General features: G+C 42.6%; 1 protein-coding gene and 1 long non-coding RNA gene across 6 annotated transcripts in view; both read left to right on the top strand.

Moving 5' to 3' along the window:
• SSUH2 (ssu-2 homolog) overlaps positions 1 to 18,150 on the top strand; it is a 311,599-nt gene that overhangs the window by 123,466 nt on the left and 169,983 nt on the right. The window lies entirely within an intron of this gene.
• LOC107505038 lies at positions 307 to 18,146 on the top strand. 5 transcript variants are annotated; one of them, XR_004950374.1, is made up of 6 exons: positions 307 to 497; positions 738 to 866; positions 3,138 to 5,525; positions 6,393 to 6,487; positions 10,117 to 11,628; positions 13,985 to 18,146. It is a non-coding gene; the product is annotated as an uncharacterized LOC107505038 (long non-coding RNA). The 5 variants fall into 5 exon arrangements; XR_004950376.1 differs by having other exon boundaries at positions 738 to 3,277; positions 5,337 to 5,525; XR_004950375.1 differs by having other exon boundaries at positions 738 to 3,277; positions 4,440 to 5,525.

Genomic DNA, 18,150 nt, shown 5'->3' with positions numbered 1-18,150 from the left:
CTTTAATTGGAGAGTGGGACTCCCTCTAAAACCTTGCCAGCCAATCCATGCGGGCGCTCGCACTTGGCCAACCAATCCCAGCGCGCGGCTCCCCCCTCCCTTTGGGCGGCCACCGCTGGGCCGGAGGCCGCAGCCGAGAGAGAGCGCGCGGCCGTGACGTCAGTGCGGCCGCGGCCTCACATCTGTCCCTTGAGCGGCTGCAGGAATCCGTCTCCACGCCCTTCTCCTTTAAAGGACAACGAGCAGAGGGTGGGGCGTCCTGCTGGGTCCCGCAATTCATTCAGGTCAAAAGGGAGAGTCATCAAACAGGAAGGCCGAGGTATTTTTAGTGAGCTGGATCCAAAAATAAATGCTGAGCTGTGTTCCCCTTCCCACCCTTTCTGCCTTGTCCTAGGTGGGTGTGAGGAGAGTGGGGAGGAAGGCGGTATGCAGCAGCGTTGCCTTGGCCGGCTAACTTTTCCCAAACCTGGGCAAGTTCTCCAAGCACCAGAGAGGAGGTGAGAGTCCAGTGAATTTATGATTTTTTTAAACTTAATATTCGTAAAATATTATTCATGCCTTTCATAACTTGCTCTGGTGTAAATCCTTATGATTCACTGAGGAAAAGAAGAATATCCTGGTTTTATAAATGCCAAGATGTACATCTTCACTCCTATTGTCATCTTTCTTGTATCCTGGTAATCATCGCAGGTATTATTACTATGATGATGATAATGACGATCATTCTCATTTGGCAGATACAAAAATAGGATCAGAGAAGGAAGCTGCTCTAAAGCTGAGCTCTTCAGGAAGACTTTAACCTGAGAGAGTGAGAACTCACCTGGGGAGAAGGCGCACAGGATTAAAAGTCACAATCTGGGAAATTGGTACTGCAACATCTAACATAACAACTCCTATAAAATGACATCAGCCAGTTTTCCCTCCCTGTACGGTGCTGTCTGTCTATAAATCCACATCCCTCTACTGAGCCAGCTCCACAGACCTGGGTTCCCAGAGGCATTTTCCCTGCTTGGACAGAGGACTAAACATAAGGCCCTTTTCATCCTGGGGAGAAAACTGCTCTGTTTGTCATGAGGGTTTCATCCTGTAAGCCACCCCATTGACAGTGCCCCCTACCATAAACCAGGGCTCCAGTGGGCTAAAATAAAACCAGGCTGTAGGGTGAGTGAAGGCTGGTTTCAAAATACATTATGTGTGACTGACTTAGAGGAAGGGGGAAGCTGCAAGTCACATTCTAGAACTTTTTTTTTTTTTTTATTGGAGGTGCTTTCTTTCTCAAAGCCTCCTCCACCTTGTTCTTAACACATCAACACATCATTATCTCCAGCAATCCCAAATCTTGACCAGTGATTCCAAATTGTGATTTCTTTTTCACATTGCTGGAAAGAACTTTATTTTTATGACTCCCCTTTTCTAAAACAAGGAATGGCCTTTTTCTTTCTTGGATTTCCACTCTAATTGATGTTTGTTTTCCTTGCTCCCAGCTAGAGCCCCAACACCAGCACGTGATAAACCCTCAGAACACATTTGTCAAATGAAGGAAGATTGGAGTCTGGCTTTTAATCAGCAGTGAGCGGGCAAGGTGGGACTAGGTAGAGATGGTGCAGTGCTATACACCTAGTTTGTCCAAACTTCCAAGGTGCGCAGCATGTTAAACCAGTTTGTAAATAATCAGTGGCCAACAGAAGCCTGGCCTGAGAGAGGTTTCCAAGTGAATAGCCCTTTCAGGAGCAAATCCTAGGAACAATAGTATTTTACTAGGACGTCATGCCTGGAAGCCTTTATGTTTCAGAGGTATGGGAACAGAAGCCAGGAGAATAACAAAGGCAAGCTTTATCTTTTGCAAACTAGGCAGAAACCTTCCCAGTGAAGTCATTTCCCACTCCCCAGCCATCCTTCATGCCCCATCTTGAGAAATCATTGTTCCATGCAATGATTCTAATGTTTTAAACTTTAACGCTGTTAGTTCCAAACACAGTCCACCTTCTCCTCTTCTTATTTTTATCCTTGGCCCCATTTTCAATTCAGGAGGCAGATAATGTGGCTGTTTCTCAGAATGTGAGAATCAGGAGCTACTGCTTGAGGTGGTCCATTCTTTTCTTTCTGGAAAAGAACCCGTCATGGGCAGAAAGGTGATCCCTGCTCCCTGCTAGAGCTTGCTCTCTCCTTAGCTGAGGATGACACTTTAAACCCCACTCTGAAGCCAAATGTTCCAGGGGACCTATAGTCAGAGTCTTGACTGGAAACCTGGACAGACTCCTGTAGTTTGCAACTTCTGGAAAATGGAGACAATGTGGCCATTATACTACAGCCTCACTCCAGCTCTGAAGCCTTTTTGCTTCTCTTTGGTAGAAAATGAGATGTCTTTTCCAAGTTGGAACAATAGAGAGTTCAGAATTCCCCAAGGTTCATTGCTGGGACTTATTAGAAGCTTCATTTATCCAGCAAGCCATTTGGGGGCACCTCTTAAGCCAAGCCCTGTGCTAGGTTTTGGGGACACCCAGGTAACTAAAGAATCTATCCCCTTCAGGAACGTCTTGGTCTAATAAATATCACTGAGGTTCTCTGGTTGACAAAGCTGTATCTTACTTGAAGTTCAAGACAGTCACTCTGGGGGAAAATGGAGGTTGGGGACAGTTAAAGGCTCTATCCAAGGTCACATAGCCAGTAAATGGCAGAACTGAAATTTGAACTCAGGGCTTCTAACTCCAGACTGAATCCTTTCAATTATGTTATACTGATTATTTACAAACTGGTTTAACATGCTGCCCACCTTGGAAGTTTTGAGGATGAATACAGAGAAAAGAGTAAACACCTGGTATGAGATGGTAGTATTGTTCTCATCATTATCACCAGTTAGTCCTAACTGGGATTTTTGATTCTGAGTCTCATGTTCTTTTCACCATTCATTCATTCAACAAACATCAAGCTGAGTGTTTGTAGGCACTGAGCTTCAGATATGATAGACAGTGAATAAGACAGGAAAGGTTCCTGCCCTCACATAGCTTCTATTCTAGTAGGGAGAGACAGACATTAAGCAGGTGAATAGCTAATTAGAAAAGGTAACTAAGGGTGGTGATGAATGCCTCAGAGAAAACAAATGGAGAAGAGATTCACTGGATGTGTGATCGCTTCAGATCAGGTGGTCCAAGAAGGCCTGATGGAGGAGGTGACGTGTGAACTGACACCTGAAGAAGGAGAGTGAGTCAGCTATGAGTAGAGTTACCATGGAAGGAACATTGCAGAAGGATGGAGTCATGAGCACAAAGACCCTAAGGTGGGCATGGGCTTGCTATGTGTGAGGGATCATAAGATCTGTATGGCTGGAGAGTGAGCAGGGATGGGGAGAATGAATGAGGAATGAGAGAGGTAGGCAGGGATTTGATTGTGTTGGGTGGACCCTGTGAGTCACACACACTAAGGGGGCTTAAATTTTTTTTTTTTCTGAGAACAGTGGGAAACTATAGATTAATGTTTTCTAACTGAGATACAGTGTGTGCCACACATGTCATTTTAAAATTTCTAATAGCTACATTAAAATTAAGTAAAAAGAAACAGATAAAGTACTTATAATATATTTTATTTAACCCAATATATCCAAAGTATTGTCATTTCCACCTGTAATTGATAAAAAATGTTATTGAGATGTTTTACATTCTTTTTTTCATGCTGCATCTTTGAAATGCAGCATCTTTGGTGTGTGCTTTATACTTACAGGACATTTCAGTTGAGATCAGACAGAGCACTCAATAACTATATGTGGCTAGTGGCTACCATATCAGATAGGGCAGTTAAAGAGTTTTTAGCAGGGGAGTGGTAATATCCCATTTACTCTTTAACTCTTAGTGAGGACACCCAAGAAGTACTAATAGAAGCTTGGCTGGTAACCAACAACCTCTCATTATCAGATAGTCAGACCAAGAGGCTGGGAGTCCATAGCTGAGTGTCTGGTTTATTATGTGTTTCAAGCACTTCACTGGGAGGGAGGGACAGTGATTTGCCCAAAGTCATAAAGCTAGAAAGACCAAGCAAAACCTTGAACCCAGATCTTTTGGGTTTATGCCAGACACTTTAGCAAATCCCCAATAATCCTAGCTCACATCGATGATTTTTTTTGTTGTTGTTATACTGTAGCAAGCATGGCTTAGTTGAGTGATGATTTCTTTGGTTATGCTCTTTTAAAACAGATTGTCTTCATTAAAAACACTCTACACTTAAGAGTAGGTAGATAAAAATAATCCATGAGTCACATAGTATATTTTAATGTGTATTAATTGATATAAATATACCATGAACCACATAACATTTTAATTTGTATCAACTTGTACCATCATTTGTTCCATATATATGTGAATTGTTCACAATTTAAAATTTTTGCTTTCTTTCTTGCCATTCTTAAAGTAACTTTAATTTTAGAATAACTATCTAATTTTCTCCAGATTTTTGGATGATCTCCTAGATTGAGAAAGGCTTTGCCTTTAAGGCCGAAACATCTGGATAAAAACAAAACATGATTGTTGGACCCAAGTATTTTCTGCCTCATAGATTGTCTTTGATAGGGACAGTGCAAGACATAAGGAGATCTGCTCATTGTGAAGGAGAGCTGTATCAGGAGTCTAGAACCCTGTATTTTGATCCTACATCTGCTAAAAATGGTATGGCTGACGATTATCTGCAGGATCACTTACAAGTCAAATTTATTATTATATACTGGGAGCAAGTAATCCATTTGCTCTGCAGACCAGATACATGTCCCACGTTGTGGTGTAATGGAGCCATTCCCTTCTTTGCCAAGTCAATGAGGCAGTGGAAAGAGCACAAGATTTAGACCCAGAAAATCTCTGTGTGTTTTAGCTCCATTGTAAGGGCAAGCTCAGTGATTCGGGCAATATATTTAAGAGTCTCTAAGTCTCTGAAAAATGAGGATATTGAACTTTATTCCTTCTACCTTACAAAAGTGTATCTGGATGTTCATTTACAACTATCTGTAGTGGGCAGAATTCCAGGATTCCTCCCCAATGACCCAGGTGCTTGTATCGTCCCCTCCCTGTGAATTTGAGTGGAACCTAGAACTTGCATCTAACCAATAGAATGAGGGAAAGGTGTTGGATTTTACTCCTATGATTATGGTGTGTCTTCTGGCAAAAGTGAAGGGATTTTGCAAATGTAATTAAGGTCTCTGATAGATTAATCAAAAGAGAGATCATCCTTAGTGAGGATAACTTAATTAGATGAGCCCTTTAATAGAGGATCTAGAAGTCAGAGACAGGAAAAACCTCTACATCAGTCCTGCTGGCCTTAAAGAAGTAAGCTACCATGAGTTCTACATCTGTAAGGAAATGGATTCTTCCAACAACTATGTGAGCAAGAAAGAAGACCCCAAACCTCAGAAGAGACCCCAGCCCCAGCAGACACCTGGAATGTGTGAGACCATGAGCAGAGGACCCCACTAAGCCATGTCTGAACTCCTAATTGATGGAAACTATGGAAACCATCAGATGATAAATGAGTATTGTTCTAAGCTGGTAAGTTTGTGGCCATTTGATGCACAACATAGAGAACACTATCATTCTTGGGTCTGTTTTAAATGTTAATTCTCTGCTATTTCTTGGAGCGAAGAAGTTTGGTATCTATTTTTAAAAGAAATACTTCTCTTAATTCTTAAAGCTTCCTGGGGCAATAAGTTACATGAGTTAAGTATCTCCTTTTTAAAGTAGCATTTACTCTTATCCAGGAGAGGCTTCTAGTTATGGTCCTGGAGGATTGAACCATATTGCATATTTAATTTATATATAAGTGTAATATTTAATGCTATACTCAGCTTATCCATCCTCTCAGTTTGTGTGTGTGTGTGTGTGTGTGTGTGTGTGTGTGTGTGTGTGCGCGCGCGCGCGTGTGCGTGTGTGTGCGCGCGCGCGTGTGCGTGTGTGCGTGTGTGCGTGAGAGCGAGCGAGAGCGAGAGAGCGAGAGAGCGCAAGCGCGAGCGCGTGCGCACGTGAGAGCGCGCATAAATCTCTATCACCCGGTTTTCTGCGGCAGAACTAGAGCAGTCGCTGTCTGGGTAGCAGACATGCAGAAAATCCACATGCCTGGTATTTTCCACATGCTGTTTTTGTTCTTTGTGAGGTTAAATTGTTTTAATCCTTAAAACAACCCCAGGTGGTAGATGTTGTGATTCTTATTCACAGGGGAGAAACCAAAGCTCTGCTCAAGGTCTCACATCTGGTTGGGATCAAACCCATCTGAGATCACTGAGGAGACAGACGCTGGGCTTCAGAGTGAGGGCTTAGCCTGAATGAAGGTGGAGAAACAGGACTCTAGCCTTTGGGGACCATTATGGATGTCCACTGTGTCCCTCCAGATTAACTTCTTCCCCTTCTCTCCCCCTCCAGCTGTGTCTGGGAGGCTGGCCCCAGACTACAGCAACAGACTCCTTCGCTGTCTTTCCAGAGTTCAGCCAGCAGGAGGCTCCAGTGGGAGTTCAGAGGTGGGTGTACTTAATCCCCCAATTTACCCCCTGTTTGGCCTGAGTTTCGAAGGTGGTGGTGCTCCTCTACCTACAGCCATAGCTCATGTCAGCCTGGGACAATTCTCTCTCTTGTTCCCATCAGTCCTAGGGTGGTCCCTGCCTCCTGCTGTCACTGGCTCCAGGGTGTTTCCTCTTTCCTAGTGAGTTCACTGAACCCTGTTTTCTCCTTCATTAATAGCCCCTTCATAAAAATCTCTTCAGTTTCCCCTTGGAGTTTCCACTAAGGACCCTGACCCATACAAATACAAAAGTGAGGTTTAAAGGTGATGTCAGTGCAGCCTTTACTAGGATGTTGAGATATAGACTGCATGTGTGTTTCTTATATAGTCTTTTTGGCTTTTGACATGTGAATTAAAAGGATTTGGGACTTGGCAATGAATTGGAATAGGAAAGCCAGTTAGAGGTGCTGGGGGAGGCAAGACAAGTTTGAGGGCCTTCTCCTGGGCAGGTCTGCCAGCTGCTCTTGCATCATGAGATTGACTGAAGAGTTCTCCTTTAGCCACTGGCAATGACTGTAGGCATTTGACTCCCTTGTGTCTCGTTCTCCTCATCTGTGAAAACTGGGCCTATTGTGATGAGTGAGTATGAGGCTGTATGCAAGAGCATGATCTAAGTGCTGACGGCCTTCCCAAATGCAGAGTGGTCTCATGCCAGGGTTCCAGCTAATATGAATCTAGACATTAGCCTTTGGGGATGAGGCTGGAGTGTGAGACACTAGGGAACATGGAGTAATTTGCTGAGCTGGACTCTCATCCTAAGCTTGAATTACTGTAATTTGCTAACCAGCATGGAATTTGCAGCCAAGATGTAGCAAAATACTTTCAGTGTTCTACGTGCCCATTGAAAGTGAGAGGTGTTGCTGTGACTTGCTAAGGAGAAAGCCTATTGAATAGGATTAGGGGCAATACTGAAGTTACAAGTTCCTAGTCTAAGAATAATTTTGACCTTTGGGGATGGGGGTAGTGGGAGGGGTACACTAGCCTGGAGAGGGGCCGGCTGGGTGGTGAGTTTATAGTGGCCTTCTAAGGGGGGATTTTTAAGCTTCATGAGACATGCCCAGGATAACTGGTACCAAGTGCCATTTCTGAGCTAGCACCAACATGACTTTGCTAGGCTCTATCCATGGGTGGTTTTACTGTGTCTTCCCAACACTTTCCTGAAACAGGTGATCTTATCCCCATTTTACCAAAGAACAAACTGAGCCCTAGATCATTAAGTAATTTTCCCAAAGTCACATAGCTGATTGCAGAACCTGAATTTGGACCACGTGTGCTAGACTACAAAGTTGGTACTGATAAGGAAATAGAAAATGATGACGGAAGCATCAGCAACCATTTCTTGCAGTGTCCACCATGTGTCACACTTTGCTGATCATGTGTAATCCCTGCATGATAGGGTCTGGGTCCCTAGCACGGAAATAAAAAACATTTTATCTCCCCCGGCCACACATATACACATAACACCTGTGATCTAATTGTAGGGAGCTCTCAACAACCTAATTATGGGGATTATTTAAAATATAATTCAGTTTTAGAATAAGAGTCTATTCACGAGGTAATGGGGGAAAATTAGGCCTGCCCAACCCATCAGAAAATCTCTAAATTGTGAGGGGTAACCGGAGCATTGCGGCATCCTGTTTTTTAGAACTGAAGAGACAGAGAAGAGATAAAAATTGGTATAGTTAAAAACTGTCATTAACATCTTTCCTCATTATCACATTTTCCATTTTGTTTACCATGTTGGCATTTTAATTTTCCAAAGCCTTATCAACCAGAATTACTTGGTAACATCTCCCCATGGAATATTAAAATCATCCTGTACTCTGAAGAAAAAAATAGCGAAGATGTTTCTGTATGTTACCTTTGGGGGCTAAGTTGACATGTGGGTTGTGGTAAGATAGAAATGTCTGAGGTCCTAAATATCATTTGTGATTTGGGACCAGTTCTGTGGATTGGGCTCAAGGCTAAAAATAGACCAAATTGTGAAGGAAGTGATGTCTAGCTTGATCCATTTCCTCTGTTTTGTGCCTTTACTCAGTGATTAAATTGATCTGTCTGAGCATTTCATTCTGACTTACTTCCTTATGCCTTACTCCATGCTTCAGCCTTACTATTCCTTTTTCCAGGCATCAAAATTTGCCTGTCCTACTTACCATTCTCTCAATGTCCCCCTCAGCATCCCCTCACTGGGTTTGGTAGCATATCGTTTGAGAAAAGACTGAGATTTTGAAGTCTGGCATATCTGAGTTTAAACCCTGGTTCTACTATTTATTAGCTTTGTGGTCATATGCAAGTTCACCTCTCTCTTCGATTGTTTCAGCTGTCAAATGGAAATTATCAGCCCTGCCTCAAGAGGGTGGTACCTAGCTTTAGTGAAGGAACATGCGTAAAATCCAGCCCATTTCTTGGCACACAATAACACCCATAATTTCTTTCATCTATCAAGATTTTTCTCCCTTTTAATGCTCACCCAATTATTCCTTGTTTATCATAAGTAGATTCAGAATAACAGTTCCCCATTATTGCTTCCTCTATCCACAAGAAGATTAAACTGTCACATTGGACTGGTTCTACATAGATTCTTTTACATGCATATCAGTGATGGTGGTTGAATGCAGGCAAGGGTGAACCTTCTTAGATGATTAGTGAGCATCTACCAAAGCAAACAGAGGGACTGGGAGTTGGAAGGACCTCAAAAATATCCCATCCTCACCTGTGAAACCCAACAGGATGTTTCCTACCCTCTGCTTGGATGCTTTCCATGTCCAAGAGCTTCTACTGTCACCAGACAGTTTCATTAATTTTGGACAACTCTCATAGTTAGAAGATGATTGATGCTTTGTTACCTTGGGCTGACATTAGTCTTCCTAGAGCTGTCACACTTCTGTTCTTTCCAGCCTTTGGAACTTATTTGAGTGGCTCTCCCTTCCTCACATCATGACAGCTTATCTATTAAAAATTTTGGTCATGTGTTCATGAGGTCTTCCCTCCATTCTTTCCTCTAGATTTTAGGCACCATTTTGTTCTAAGTTATATTCCACTGTTCCATTCCACTCCATTGGCAGTCATCTTTCCTTCTTATTATGGGGTCTGTGGTACAATCTGTGGAGGTGTAAGAGCACTAGCTTTAAAGTCAGGCAAATTTGCTTCATATCCCTGCTTGGGTACCTGCTGGGAACCTCAAGTTATCTCTCCATAAAATAATACCATCCTCATAGCACAGCCATGAAGATTAAATATGCTAATGTATAGAAAGCATGCGGTCTAATGCCTGGCATGGAGAATGCTTTATACCTGACAACTGTGTAATTATTATTGTTGTGTAGGTAGTCACCATGCTTGGTTCTCTTAGAAAATCTTCCCAGTAACCTTTAAGGTTTTGATCATCCTGGATTTGGGAATTTTTTCTCCCTTACACCAGGAAAAATGTCATTAAATATGTGTTTCACTTATTTCATTCATTACAATGATAGATTCTTAAAAGGAGGCTAGGATAGTCAAATTACTGTTCAATGGTCATTTTAAGTATGTTTGTTTGAGGCAGGTTATAATTTAAGAATAATTTGGATCTTCTATGTACATTCTAAGAGTCCCCCTGGGAATGCAGCAGAATGTCCAGACATCCGTGGGCAGAATTCCAGAGCTTCTGAAGGATGAGTGTGTCCTGTGGCTGATGAACAAGGTATGAAGACACCAAATCCCTCTGACAAAGTCCAGCAATACTTTGCCACTGACCAGCTTTTCTGGAAAGACTAGATGAGCTCACCCAAAAGAAAGGGGTGGGTGGGAGATTTCAGGAAAGATTCCTAGTTATCAGAAATTAGAAAGTGAAACCTCTGGGGCTTCCTGTTGATTCCCCCAGTTGTTCTCATAGCCCAAGACACATGGTTTGGCCATGATGTCATCTGACATAGATAGACACGCTGAGGCCAGAAGTTGTCAAGCAGATCCTGGATTATGATGGAGGTTGGGAGGATTGTGCAATTTGAGGGCCATGTGAGTGTAGCGTGAGTAATGTTTTCCGATAGGGCATTATCACCTATCCTATCAGTGATGGGGGTAGGGAATTGAACTCTAAGATATTTAAAAACAGTTATTATATATCCCCCCCCTCCTTCAAAAAAAGGAACCTTACTTTTCCAACTTAAAATCCTTTATTTAGTGGTCATATCTTTTACCATGCTAGGAAAGTATTTTCGAATCATCCAATTGAATTTAGATGACCAGTTCAACTATTCTTTCATTCATTCATGAATTCATTCATTCATTCATTCAATTGGTCATTCAGTCATTTGGTCTGTGATTTAGTCATTCACTCTGTCATTCCATTGGTTCATTGGCTGTTTAGTCTTTCAATAATTCAACAAATAATTATTGCACATCTCTTTCTGTACCAAGAGCTCTGCTGTGTGTTAGGTATGCAGCAATGAAAAAAGATCCACGGGATCTAATCTCCTGGGGAAGACTCATCTTAAGCAATTATAACAAAAGGTGATGAATGAGGAGCATTGTGATAGGAAAAGCATGGGCCCTGAGGCGAAAGTTCAGTTTGGCTGGAGATTACAGTTTTTTATTACCTAAAACATCAAATTCCAGGGGCTTAACTTCTAGAATATCTAAATAAATAACTCCAAATACTTATCCATTAGAGAGAATAAGAGCTAGCATTTGTGAAGCTCTTGTCATGTAACTAGGCACTGAGCCAAGTCCTTTACAAGTAAGAATCACATTTAATCCTCTCAAGAATTATCAGTTGGGAATTCTAATTATCTCCATTTCACAGGTGAGGAAACTGAGGCTGCGAGAGGATAAACCACTTGTTTGTAATCATGTGCAGTGAAGTGGCAGAGCCAGGAGTTGAATCCTGGTCTGTTCGATTCCAGAGTTTATGAAAATAACCATAAATGCTTCCCCCCACCCCCATGTGCTTAGGGACTGGAAAACCTATAACAAAAAGCAGGGCAAAGAGAAGTCAGGGCAAAGAGAGCTTCTGGGCCTTCCTAGTGTACTCCTGAAGACAGAAGAGCTCTGCAGTGAGGCTCACAGCCCACGGGAACAAGAGCAAGAACTTGGGGTGACCAGGTCAGAGAGCATCCTGAGGTGAGCTATGTCCCTGTATCCCAGAAGACATGAGAAAGCTTTTCGAGAAGTTATTTGTAACAGTAGAAAGACGTTAGGCAATCCAACTGAGAAATGAATCAATCTTGTAGCTGCGCATGTGCATTTTAAATGCAGCTAGAATAATATAAACTGAATTAGAAAGCCTAATGTCCACATGACATCTTTATTTGGTTGTAAAGCAATCCATTACACACACTCTCTTTCCTTTTCAGTGATCAGAAAAATAAAGTGAGTCAGTCATTTTTGTAAAAATAGATCCTATATTTCAAAAGAAAATAGTTTTCTTAGAGAACATAGCCTTCTCTCTATTTTTTTCTTATGTCCCCTCCTCCAACTCAGTAATATATATCTCCTGTCCAGATGTTAGATCATTTTGAGCTAATTTGGAAATCTTCATGCTTAATTTAGAAATGATTCATCTACAAATTGAGTAGTACCTAAATTTGGCCAGGGATGGGATAGTTGCTAGTGGTAGTGGTGATTCAGCCTTGCCCGTGAGTGAGCCATCTTCTATCGCTTAAGATGTTACTGAATTGCTACAGTGACTCAGCTTGAGTCTATACAACCGCGAATGCAACCGTGAGCTCCCTCAGCAGCTTCTCTTGGTGTCCCCCACTTGGCCCGTGACGATTCTGTGCTCATGGGCATTGCTGAGTTTGTGCCATGCAGTCTCAATGAAGGCGTGAGTGAGTCATGTTTCCATGTGTCTCCCAGTCAGTTCTGTTTGGTATTCTGTAGTTCCTACAGGATTAGTTCATAAGTTATCTCCTTTCCCGAAGGAATTCTTTTACCCAGTATCTCATTATCATTAAAAATGCCTCCTTTCTTTCCAGACTCAAGAACAGTGAGCCTCACAATCCAACTCATCTGTCTAAATTCCGTATAACTACAATGACACTACCTCTTCTTGACAACTAGTATTACTCTACTAGTGCAATAGTGTAATTACTGTCACTGTCACCACCATCACCACTACCACCACTACCACCACTATTACTACCATTTTTCTTATTACTAGTAGGCAATATTTTAGAACATTTACTGTGTTACAGACACTGGTTGAATTCTTTATATGCTGGATCTCAATCCTTGTACCACATATAATCCAATTAGATGTGGTAGGTGCTATTTGGATCTTGATTCTGCTTAGGAAGAAAGACCAAGACTCAAATAAGCAAAGTAATTCATCTAATGTCTTACCATTAGCAAATGGCAGAGGCATTATCTAAATCCAACTTCCCTGACATCATGACATCAGTGTTCTCTGTCTTCATGATCTTTTCCACCACCTCATAGCATATCACTTCTGTGCTGTTATTTGCATAACACCAGCTGCCTGACACTTGCCTCCCTCACATGAACAAGGCCATAAGAGCAGAGCAGTCATTTTCTGTGTGTGGTTCTTTTACTCTACTAATACTCTGACCACAGTCTGCATCATCTATCAGAGTGAATCCCATGAAGGGAAGCAGAAATCCTGCATTAGCATGGACTCAGAAGGATGGGTTTTGAGCTCCCAGTCTCCCTGCTGTGGCAGATACTTTTCTTACCAATCTCCAGGCAGGAGAGCCATTCTCTAAGTAGTTCATCCTCTTTGCTTTATGACTTCTTTTCCCTACTCTACTATAATTTTATTTCTTCCAGTGAGAACCTTAGTTCCTTCTAGGAATAGTCTGAGGGCATCTATGAGGTTTTGTGCAAACTTTGTTTCTCTGGGTTGAACAACTCTAACATTTGCCTAGGAGGACATGGTAGTATGTTTGGAAATTGAAAATTATCCCATGATTTTTAATTTCAAGGGGTCTCTAGTGAGTGGTGACTCCCAGGATTGTCTTTAGACTTAGGCAAGAGTGGCTTTTGTCCTGGGGACCCCACTCTGGCCTTCTGGTCACTCACCTGTTCCAGGCCAGGCTTAGATCCCATGGATCCCAGAGTTCCCTGCCCGAAGGGCCCTAATCCTACTTTTAGAGCAGAGTGGGGACAGACCTTGTTACAGTTACCCCTAGATCCTGAGGGTGGGAGGAGCTGAAGGTGGTTGTTTATGGGATGTGGATGAAGTTTGAGTATTTGCACTTATGTGAGAAAGACCCCTTGAGGGCGGGAGGCAGAGCTAGGTATGGGAAGAGAAGGTGGAGGTAGACTAGAACCCAGAGGGGACTTCCAGAGCTCAGAGCTCAAATCTGGCCTTCTAGGCTGTTTTGAAGACATTTGTCATGGTAGGAGGATAGAAAATCATTTTATTTAGTAGTGTGTTAGTTTGATTTATGACTTCTATATATTTAGATATAAACTATAGAGATCTCTACTTATACCCTTTTGTCCTTGGTCCTTCAAGTGTTAGGGGTAATCCTGTTAGCTACCACTGGGGCAAGCAGACGTTCCAGTTTACCTGGACTAAGGAGTTTCCTGGGATGCAGGATTTAAAATCCTCATGGACAAAGATTCAGACAAACTGGAACAAGGTGAGTTGATCACTCTAGACCAACCACTAACTATAATATAGTAAGTGCTATTGATTTGTATAACTGTACAGAACTCAGATTCCTTCTTTCTGGGGGCAAGAAAGAACTTCATTTTCCTCATAATAGCACACAGGAAGTTTCATTTAATAATAGACCTTCTCTCAGAGTCAGGAGATAATTAAAAGTCATTTAACCACAGGCAGGCCTCCCATCTCTAGAGCAGAATGCAGCCATTAGTGGTTGCTTTCATAAAACTGCTACCAAAATCTACAGTGACGGCTTATGGCCACAGGAAGAAGATACATCATTGAAACTGTTGAATGTCAAATAGCTCTCTATACCTAGGACTATCTTATTTTTCAAAGAACAAGGAGGCTGGGGATGGTTCCATGTGACTTTTTCCTATCAATGCCCAGTTCTAGCTTGGCTACCACTATCTAAAGCAACTCCTTTCCAGAGAGTCTACAAGTAACTAAGATTTGTAGCTATTTGCAATTGCAAAAAGAGTGAGTAGAAGCATCTTTAGCCAAACAACTTTCTAGGTAAAGTTGAGAAACAGGCAAAGTTAATATCTACTCATGCTGCTGCTTTCTGTTTCCTACCATCTTATTTCCTGAGTTCATGGGAATATAACATTCATTCATTCATTCATTCATTCAGCAAATGAGATCAAGAACAGTAGTATTTGAAGCAAAAGGAACTGCCAGAACAAAAGCCCTGTGGCAGGAACATACTTATTTGAAGATCTAAAAGTGGATCAGAGGGGTGGATTATGATAGGAAGAAAGTGGAGTGAGATGGGGTCCAGGAGGTGGGGAGGGGTCATGCTACATAGGACCCTGGGGGCCATGCTCAAAACTTTGGATTTTTTCAAGTGCAATTGAAAAGCAGTGTGGCAGGCTGAATAATGATCCCCGAAGGCATCCATATCCTAGTCCCTGGCACCTGTAAATGTTATTCGTTATGTCAAAAACAAACTTTACAGATGTGGTTGAGTTGAGGATTTTGAGATTATCCTGGTTTATGGTTTATGTGGGTGGGCCCTAAACGCCATCACATGTATCTCTATAAAGATGGAAGTGAAGGGAGAATTGTTTTAGACAGAAGAGGAGGAGGCAATGTGCCCACAGTCAGAGATTTCAGTGATGGAGCCACAAGCCAAGGAATGCTGGCAGCCTCCAGAAGCTGGAAGAGGGAAGGAATGGATTCTCCAGAGCGAGCGTGACCTTGCTGACAGACTAATTTCAACTTAACTGATACTGATTTTGGACTTCTGGCCTCCAGAACTGTGAGACAATAAGTGTTTGTTGCTTTAAGACACCATATTTTTGGCACTTGGTTACAGCAGCTAACGGAATCTTATACAGGCAGTTCTTAGCTTTAGGCTGAGTATGACATGAAGTGAATCACTTCTTTCAGTGACCACTTTGAATGTTACGTAGGGCAGAGATCAGAGTGGGGCAAGAGTATAGGAGCAGAGAGACCAGCTGGGAAGTTCTTGGCAGGCATACAAGCGAGATGTGATGCAGCAGTAGTGGTGGAAGGAAGTGGAACATTTGAGATTTTCTTTGGAGGTAAAAAGAGGTGACTTGCCTACAGATTGCCATCCAGAAAAGCAGGCTCTGAAAAGATATCAACGACTTAGTCTGAATGTAAATATGCTTTTTAAAAGAAGTATGGGAATAACCCAGTTGTGAGATTTTAGGTTCTGCAATACTCCAGATGTGGAAAAAGGTGGCTTGGGGGCTTGTGGGCTTATAGAGTTTTCCTATAATCCATTGTTAGGCTGCTTTGCTGACCACCTGCTCTGTTTATAAGCTGTCATGTATCCTTTTTTAAGAGATAGATGGGCTGCAAATTAACTGATGTCTCAAAGGGAATTTTTGTGACACTCTTGAGTGGAGGAGGCATCTGAAAGATGTAGTTTGAATGCCATCACATCGAGGTCCTTAGGACATTTCACAGGTTTCCTGTACTGGTTCTCAAAATTCAGCATATATTCAATTCATCTGGGGAGCTTAATATGTCAAGCAGATTCAAGAAATGTAGCTCCAGGGATTCTGATCCTATGTCCAAGCCTGCTATAGAATAGCACTCTGACTCTAAAGATTCTGATTCAGCTGGTCTGGGTGGAATCTGAGAGTGTACATTTATGAGGAACCCCCAGGTGAAGCTGACGTTGGTGGTCCCTGGACCACACTGGAGTAGTGAGCCTCACACAGCTCATTTTCAGAGCTTAAAGTCCTCATGTGCCAAGGATGAGCCTGACTCCAGTTTGGATGCAACACCATGCATGTCAGAAACAAAGGTAGCCCAGGCTCTCTGCCAAAGCCCTTCTGTGTGATAGCCCAGCTGTGATCTTGTGCGGCAGATCTTTTTTCCTCTCTAAACCAAGGACACTCTGCATTCTCTCCTGCTGAGCTCATGAATGCCTCCTTGCCAAACCCAACAGGGGCCAGCTTCCCAGACTGGGTTACGAGGCTGAGGTTGGCCAGGCTTGTCTCTTCCGGGAGTGCCATAGGCCAGACAACTTCCTCAGCCCAGCAGTGTCTGTCTTGCTTGGGGCCCCATGTGGATTGGCATGCCACAATCAGTATGCTGCTTCTAACACGCAGTCCTGGCCATGCCCTTCTCCCACTTCAAACCCTGCCCTCGCCCCCGCCAAGCTCTTTGACCTACTCACAGAGCTCACTTCCATCTCCAGCCTTCACAATCTAGAACCCACCCACATGGAACCACTGTGAGGTCCTTGTTGCATATGCTTGCTTTCTCTTCTCTCAGGCCTGAGAAGTGACAGTTTAACTCAGAAACCATCTTCAAATGATGGGGAAGCATGGAGAAGAGAGAGAACAGGATTTAGGCGTCAAGACAGGCAGTGCAAACGAGTGGTTAAAAGCATAGGCTTTAGCGTAAGTCCCAGCTTGGTCACACCTCAGCTGCGTGACTTTGGACAAGTCTCTGGGCCTCAGTTTTCTCATCTATTAAATGGGAAAAAAAATGAAACCTTTCTCTTAGGCTGTCAAAGGATTCAATGAGCAAATGTACTTAAGAGGCCTAATTTTGTGCTTAAGGATGAAAATCAGCAGTTCAGATTAGCCGTTGCTGTCTGTCAGCCTCTTCTTTCTTAACCTTTCCTTCTCCTTTCTCTCTTTGCTTTTATTCTCAGGATCTTGGGGCCTTCATGGAGGTAAAATTCTTGGAATTTCCTCTAAGTGAAATTCCACAGGGGTGGGACGTATTGATTGTATTCCAGAGAATGTTTTTGATAATTGACCAATAGGGATGATTTTGAGCGGTCCTCTTAGCTCCATTATCAGCAGCACTTTAAAAGGAAATGAATGGAAATGCTCATTATTCCAGCCTTTAGTCCAAACTTGGAGCAAACAGGAACCTTGAGACCCAAACATTTCCCCTGTAAAGCTTTGTTTACCTTGGAGACCAAGGTCAACACAATTAGGTTTCAATATCAACAACATGGGAAGATTTGAAGTCCAGGGCAGTGGAAGTCTTTTATACATCTGGAGTTTGGGGCCACGATTAACACTTTCTTTTCTAGACTTGGAGTGGAGGGACCTTTTACCATTGCTCCATCAGATGAAATAATCAGGAGCTGACATTAAATTTCAGGTGTCTTTAAATCTGTGCAGATAAGGTCCAAAGATAAACATTTGCTGAGAGGCCCAGCCTTCTCCACTGCCGGCCAGATGAGACATCATTTGTTCTTGGGTCACATACAAAAAAGAAATAAAGGCTGTGGCTAGAGTTCATTCAACCATGTTCATCAACACATGTTTCCCAAGTACCTAGAAAGTGTCAGCCACTGTTGTAGACACTGGTGTTGCAGCAGTGAAGCAAATGCACGGAAATTTTTGCCTTCGTAGAGGCTACATTCCAGTTAAGGTCCAGCTTTAAGTCATAAGGTATCTACTTGCCCCAGCCTGAATTCAGAGACATAAAGGATTCTAAGTGCTGGGGTTTGGTGGTGGGAGTGGCAGGGGAATCTTAAAGATCATCTAGTCTATGGGTTCATTCTCTGTCTT

Source organism: Rousettus aegyptiacus, unplaced genomic scaffold, assembly GCF_014176215.1.
Source record: "Rousettus aegyptiacus isolate mRouAeg1 unplaced genomic scaffold, mRouAeg1.p scaffold_m13_p_4, whole genome shotgun sequence".
Taxonomy (NCBI): domain Eukaryota; kingdom Metazoa; phylum Chordata; class Mammalia; order Chiroptera; family Pteropodidae; genus Rousettus; species Rousettus aegyptiacus.
Note: the sequence above shows the minus strand (reverse complement) of the source record. Positions and strands in the feature narration are given on the sequence as shown.